Source organism: Durio zibethinus, unplaced genomic scaffold (assembly GCF_047325235.1).
Source record: "Durio zibethinus cultivar Kanyao isolate XHJ-2024 unplaced genomic scaffold, ASM4732523v1 HiC_scaffold_215, whole genome shotgun sequence".
NCBI classification, from domain to species: Eukaryota; Viridiplantae; Streptophyta; class Magnoliopsida; order Malvales; family Malvaceae; genus Durio; species Durio zibethinus.
In genome coordinates, this window is record NW_028322838.1 from 12,501 (window position 1) to 19,796 (window position 7,296).

The following is a 7,296-nucleotide window of genomic DNA, read 5'->3' on the forward strand; positions in this document are numbered from 1 at the left end:
GTCGGAATAGGCGGGTCAATTCCTTCCCTTAGAACCGTACTTGAGAGTTTCCTACCTCATACGGCTCGGCAGTCAATTCTTTTGGTGTCCCATTTTTTTACCCTACCATATATCCAATTGAATGAGATTTCTCATAGATCCTATCGATTTGTCTCGGGTTAACCAAAAGAGGTTAATTACATGAGTTTCAAACTTTAATTTGGATTAAATTAATAATGAGTTTTATCTTTTCTCCCACCTTCAGAAAAATAAAGCATAGGCGTTTCGGGATTATCGTCCGTTAGATTTTTCTGAAAGGTAACTATCTCGGTTTCATATCATATATAAATTTATATAGAATCCTTGAAAAAGACTTCTTCCTCATAAAAAAGACTTACTGTCTTTGGGATCTGATGCTACACCGCTGCTCAATAACTTAGGGGATCGGCTCTATTACATAAGTTGATTCCTAATTTTTATCTCATATCATGACATAAATAAGCAGTTCTTATTTATTTTTATTGTATCGGCCCAAAACCTCGCTAATTGATCTTTACGGTGCTTCCTCTATCAATTAGATCCTTTATCCATAGAATAAAGTATCTAGGCATATATATTTCTTCATATTTTGACTTCTATGAAGTTTCTTTTTTTTTTTTCTTTTTTTGTTACAGCTGATAAAAATCGTTTTTTGGACGATGCAATATGTAGAAAGCCTATTTTATTTACTAGCGTATTTATTTACTAGCGTATTTGCTCTTTCTTTCCTTTTTTTTTTTATTTCTATAGTGGAGATAGTCGCACGTAATGACAGATCACAGCCATATTATTAAAAGCTTGTGGTAAGAACGGGTTTCGTTCTAGTGCTCGAAAATAATATTCTAAAGCTTTTGTATGTTCTCCGTTACTTGTGTGGATAAGGCCTATGTTATAGAGTATATAACTTCGATCATAGGGATCAATTTCTAGTCGCATAGCTTCATAATAATTCTGTAAGGCTTCCGCATAATTTCCTTCGGATTGAGCCGACATCCGTTACGGTCGTCATTCGATTCAACGAATTCTCCGTTCCAAAACCGTACGTGAGATTTTCACCTCATACGGCTCCTCCTTTATGTGCATAATGAGAATAATCCATGGAATTAAAAAAAAGGTCGAAATATTGTCATTATGAACTGAGCGGGGCTAATGTTTTTACAAGAAATCTCTAGCCAACCCTCTTGCAAAAGATCTTTTCTTACCATCAAGCGTGTTCGTACTAGATAAATAAAGTAAACTCCAACAATTTCTTTGTTCTCAACGCTCCTTAATTTCCAGGAATTAGTCACTTCAACAATCTTCGATGGTTATATGGGTATCCAAAGTACGAACAAGATGGATGTTTGTTGTCCCAACCATTTCTCTTAGTTCCGATCCCGATAAGGAAAGGGAATCCTTTATAACAATAACAAAGTTTTCGTGTTGTTGATTCCTAGATGTAGTGCTTCTTCCTCTATGCCGCCTATTGGTACTAGTGTAGTAGGGTTGACCCACAATACAGACCCATAGGTGTAACCTTTCGCTCAATACTCGAATCAACAATTGAAGCATCTGAGGTTGCATTAATCGGGGATACACGACAGAAGGAATTGCTTTATTTATAAACTTCACCTTCAACAAGCGTAGATTTCTTTTTTTTTTTCAATAGTCTTTTTTTTTTTTTTTCTATTCCGAATCATGTGTCTTTTTCCTAAGACTAAGAGCGGTAAAATAAAAATAAAAAAAAAAATATATATAAAATAATTAAAATATATAAAATAATTATAATTATATAATAATAATCAAATCGCACCATCTCTGTAATAAGTAAATGCCTCTTTTTCTCCTGAAGTTGTCGGAATTATTCGTAATAAGATATTGGCTACGATTGAAAAGGTCTTATCAATAAAATTTCCATTTATCCGCGATCTAGGCATAGGTAGCAATCCATTCTATAACTCTTTTCATTACCCCTTCGTGAGAAAAAAAAAAGGATCTCACAAACAAAGGAAGCGTACAGTACGAAATAACATAAAAGCAGACCCATTCCATAAAAAAAAAAAAAAAAAAGATATAGCCCTCTACTTTACTTCAATTTTTTTGGCAGGAATCAAGAAAAAAAAAAAAAAAGAAATATTTGAATCCTATTTTATTTCATCCAAATTTATTAGTATAAGAATTTATTAGTATAAGAATAAAATATAAAAAGAAAAAAGAATTATTACGATTTCATCGAAGTTGAAGAATCAAAAAATTTATCCTACGGATTAGGATAGATTAGCAAAATTAGAGAAGTTTTGATTAAATTATGATAAAAAGAGGAAAAATAATCGAATAATCGTTCTATGATGAAAATAAAATAACTGCCCTTTTTTGTGTTTTGTGCATAGCAGGTATACAACATATAATCAAATATAAAAATCCCTTAGAGGATTTATGAATTTGTAATAGATTTACAGAGTAAGAGGTTGTTGTTGAGAGATCTAAAACTGGAAAAGAATTTTAGAATTCTTATAGAAATGGGGAATTAGAGTCTAAAGAGAATTATGAACTAAAAATATCCATTAAGCATAGTCTAAAAAAAAAAAACCAATCGATTGATTTGATTCGTTTCAATTCATTGATTTAATCCAGTCCGGTAGAAATATCAGAAAAAAGATGGGAGTGCCTTTTTCGCAAACATGAATAGATATATATGGTATATGTTTATCGTATTATATTATTTATTTTTAACAGCCCCCTCACAAAAAAATTTCTTCGAGTCGGGAGGCTAAAGAAAAAGTGCTGAAAAAAGTGATGAAAAGTTTTCTATTTTTATAGCTAGTTTTCTAGTTAGAATTGATATTGTTCGTACCTCTCGAACAATCTAATATGAATAACTCGCTATTCGCTCGGGTTATCGGCCATAATAATTATGTAGGAGAGATGGCCGAGTGGTTCAAGGCGTAGCATTGGAACTGCTATGTAGACTTTTGTTTACCGAGGGTTCGAATCCCTCTCTTTCCGCACCTTCACCTAATTCGCCAATGTAACTGACTACAATGTATCAAATCAAATAAGAACAGATACTAAAGAGTTAGACCCTTCTTTGATATAGATTCTCTATTCCCAATTTCTTTTTAATACGGAATACGTAAAATAGCGTACAGGGGATGAAAATCTACCTACGGATCTATCATACATGAATAGGAGAAAAATAAAATTTCCGAATCAAATCCCTTACCCTGTCTTCCTTTACTTAACCTTAACTCAGGTGAAAAGGGAGCAGAACCCTTGTTTTGTTATTTTAGTTAGGTTTAAGTCTGACGAGAATAATATTCTACGACAAGCAATTCATTTATTTTCAAACCGACCCATTTCCTATCTATTATTTGATTGACTAATCCTTTATATTGTAATGTGTGAAGGGTCAAATGCTTTGGTAATTCCTCATGGGTGGATGAATCAAGATAATTTTGAATCAGAGTTCTAGATTTTTGTTCATCCCTCGCTGAAATAATATCTCGGGGTTTGCAGCGATAACTTGGTATATCTACTGTACGACCATTAACTAAAATATGTCTATGGTTAACTAATTGGCGGGCTTGAGGAATAGTTGAAGCCATACCTAATCGAAAAAGGATGTTATCCAAACGCATTTCAAGTAATTGTAGTAAAACCTGACCTGTTGACCCTTTTGCTTTTCTGGCAATACGAACGTATTTAAGTAATTGTCGTTCTGTAAGGCCATAATGAAAACGCAATTTTTGTTTTTCTTCTAAACGAATACGATATTGAGATTTTTTACCGGAGCGCGATCGGTTTCTAAGATCGCTTCCGGCTCTAGGACTTTTACTAGTTAGTCCCGGTAAAGCCCCCAGACGGCGTATTTTTTTGAAACGAGGCCCTCGGTAACGCGACATAAAGACTCCTTATTAATTTGAATTTTATTGAAATTTCATAAACCTAAATTAAAACTGAACTAAATGAAGCGAAATCGACTGAAGGATTGTACTACAAATATTAATGAGATGAATTGGATCAATATCCATACTTTTTTGTATTGTATATAATGTATATTGTATATAATGTATACAAAAAATAGAAATTAAAATAAAATATATATAATATATAAATATATTAAATATAAAATATATATTAAATATAAAATATAAAAATTAAAATCTAAAAATTAAACCAAAAAAAGTTTCCTTTTTTTTTTTCTTGATTTATTCTGCAAAGATCTAACTCCTCCAATTTTATTCCTAATTGAAAGTTTCTACGACATAATAAACGGATCGTTGACCTTTGGAAAGAAAAGGGGAAAAAGCTTTTTCAATGTTCTTTGATTTCAAAAAAACATTATCAATCATGTAAAAAAGTAAAAAAGCAAACAAATAGAGAAAGCCGGCTATCGGAATCGAACCGATGACCATCGCATTACAAATGCGATGCTCTAACCTCTGAGCTAAGCGGGCTCAAATAATAGAAATTTTGTATCCATAGGAATTCAGCAAACTATTACGATCTTATCTATTAACTATCTATTAGTTATTCATAATTACTATGAATTATTAATATGAATTATAGACTAGAATTTAGAAAAACTAGAATTTTAAATTTTAAATGCCATATTTATGCCATACATAATTTATGCCATATTTAATATAATCATATTTAATATAATGATATATAATAATATATAATAATATATAATAATGGTAGATTCAATCTAATATTCAATCTAATATTGATAGAATATAATAATTAAGAATAGAATAATATAATTCTATTTGATTATATTTTAATCATTCTATTTGATTATATTTTAATCATATTAAAAATGATATTTTAATTTAATCATATTTTAATTTAATCATATTAATATTTAATAACATTATATTTAATATATTAAATTATAATAATATTATTATAATTTAATTCTAATTTTATTATAATTATAAAAATTATAAAAATAAATTATAAATATATTTATAATTTTTATAATTATTTATTATTTATCTCTATATTATATATTTTTATTTTATATTTATTTTATTATATGTTATCTTTATTCTATTAGTCTATTCTATTTAGTATTCTATTCTATTTAGTATTATATTCTATTTAGTATTATATATATAATTTAGTATTATATATATATTAGTATAATATTAGTATACTAAGTATAATATTACTATATTTTTTATTTTATATTTTTAGTATTTTTTAGTATATTTTTAGTATATTTTACATTTAAATTATATATAATTTTTTTTTTTTATATAGATATAGATATAGATTTAATTTAATAGATAGATTTAATTTTAATATAGATAGATAGATTTAATATAGATTTAATTTATTTATATTTAATATTTATTTATATTTAATATAGATTTAATATATATTTAATTTATTTATATTTAGTTTAGAATTATAAATAGAGTCTAATAATTAGATAATTATAGTGAAAATATTTTTATGCATTTATATATAATTTATATTTATATATAATTTATATATATATTATCATTATATAAATGATACGTTATAAGTCTAAATAATTAGAATGAAACTTTGTTTTTTAGACTAACTAATTCGAATTATCTTCGAAGTCGAAATAGAAATGAATGGAATAATTAGTTCTAGCTATTATGCTATTATACTAGAAAATAAATAATTAATAATGAATAAATTTTAAAATGAATAAATTTTAATAATGAATAAATTCAATTTTCATTTTTATTTTTATTTTTTTAGTTATCTTATTATGGTTATATAGGATAGTCTAATAAAAGAATAAGAATAAAAATAAAATTAAAGAAAAAAGAAAAGATGCAACCCATAGAAATGAAATCCAGATCATAATGAGAGATGAGAGACTCCTTTCTTTTGTTTTCATTCATAAAGGCGGAAGCTAAGACGAAAAAAAAAAAAAAAATCGACCGTTCGAGTAAATTGCCTGAGAAAACTGAGAGTAAGGGGGGCATATATATGTTATGGAATATCCATCTATATTGAATTGCGAATACAGAAATGATAAAATATTTTCTGATTGGACCAAATAAATACGGGTCTCCGATAGAGACGAAAGAAGATAAACAAACAAGAAATAAAATAGGTAAAGACCCTTCGATATAAGAATCAGTATCTATATCTACTAAATTCAATACTAAATTCAACGGTTTTCGCATAAAAAGAAAGAAAATAAATAAATGAAAGAAAGGGGAAAGGAAGGGAAGGAGAAAGGGGGAAGGAAGTGCATCCTAATGAGATCCTAATCTCAAGACACAAAGGGGATATGGCGAAATTGGTAGACGCTACGGACTTAATTGGATTGGATTGAGCCTTGGTATGGAAACCTACTAAGTGATAACTTTCAAATTCAGAGAAACCCCGGAATGAAAAATGGGCAATCCTGAGCCAAATCCTATTATTTTACGAAAATAAACAAAGGTTCAACAAGCGAGAATAATAAAAAAGGGATAGGTGCAGAGACTCAATGGAAGCTATTCTAACAAATGGGGTTGACTGTTGGTAAAGGAATCCTTATATCGAAACTCCAGAAAGGATGCAAGATATACCTATATAAAATATAAAATAAATAGGTATACTAATGAAAAACCAAAAAAGACGACTCGAACCCGTATTTTTTTTATTTATATGCAAAATCAATTTATATGAAAAATAAAAAGAATTGTTGTGAATCGATTCCAAGTTGAAGAAAGAATCGAATAGAATATTCATTAATCAAATCATTCACTCCATAGTCTGATAAATCTTTTGAAAAACTGATTAATCGGACGAGAATAAAGATAGAGTCCCGTTCTACATGTCAATATCAATACCGACAACAATGAAATTTATAGTAAGAGGAAAATCCGTCGACTTTAAAAATCGTGAGGGTTCAAGTCCCTCTATCCCCAACCCCAAAAAGCCCGTTTGCTATCTATTTATTTTATCCTACCCTTTTTGTTAGTGGTTCAAAGTTCCTTATGTTTCTCATTCATCCTATTCTTTTCCATTTTACAAGCGTATCCTAGCAGAATTTTGTTCTCTTATCACAAGTCTTGTGATATGATATATTGTGATATATATATGATATACGTACAAATCAACACCCTTGAGCAAGGAATACCTATTTGAATGATTCATAATCCATATCATTACTCATACTGAAATTTACAAAGTCTTCCTTTTAAAGATCCAAGAAATTCCCCTTTTAATTTAATACTTTTTCGTTTTTTTTTTTGTTTTCATTTTTAAGTGACATAGACCCAAGTCATCTAGTATTATGAGGATAATGCGTCGGTAATG

The 7,296-nt window shown here is 28.6% G+C and overlaps 2 non-coding genes across 2 annotated transcripts; one reads left to right on the top strand and one right to left on the bottom strand.

Moving 5' to 3' along the window:
• The first annotated feature begins 2,916 nt into the window (after positions 1 to 2,916).
• Positions 2,917 to 3,003, top strand: TRNAS-GGA (transfer RNA serine (anticodon GGA)). The gene has a single exon. It is a non-coding gene; the product is annotated as a tRNA-Ser (tRNA).
• A 1,378-nt stretch (positions 3,004 to 4,381) lies between these two features.
• On the bottom strand, positions 4,382 to 4,454 carry TRNAT-UGU (transfer RNA threonine (anticodon UGU)). Its single transcript has one exon. It is a non-coding gene; the product is annotated as a tRNA-Thr (tRNA).
• Between the last annotated feature and the right edge of the window lie 2,842 nt (positions 4,455 to 7,296).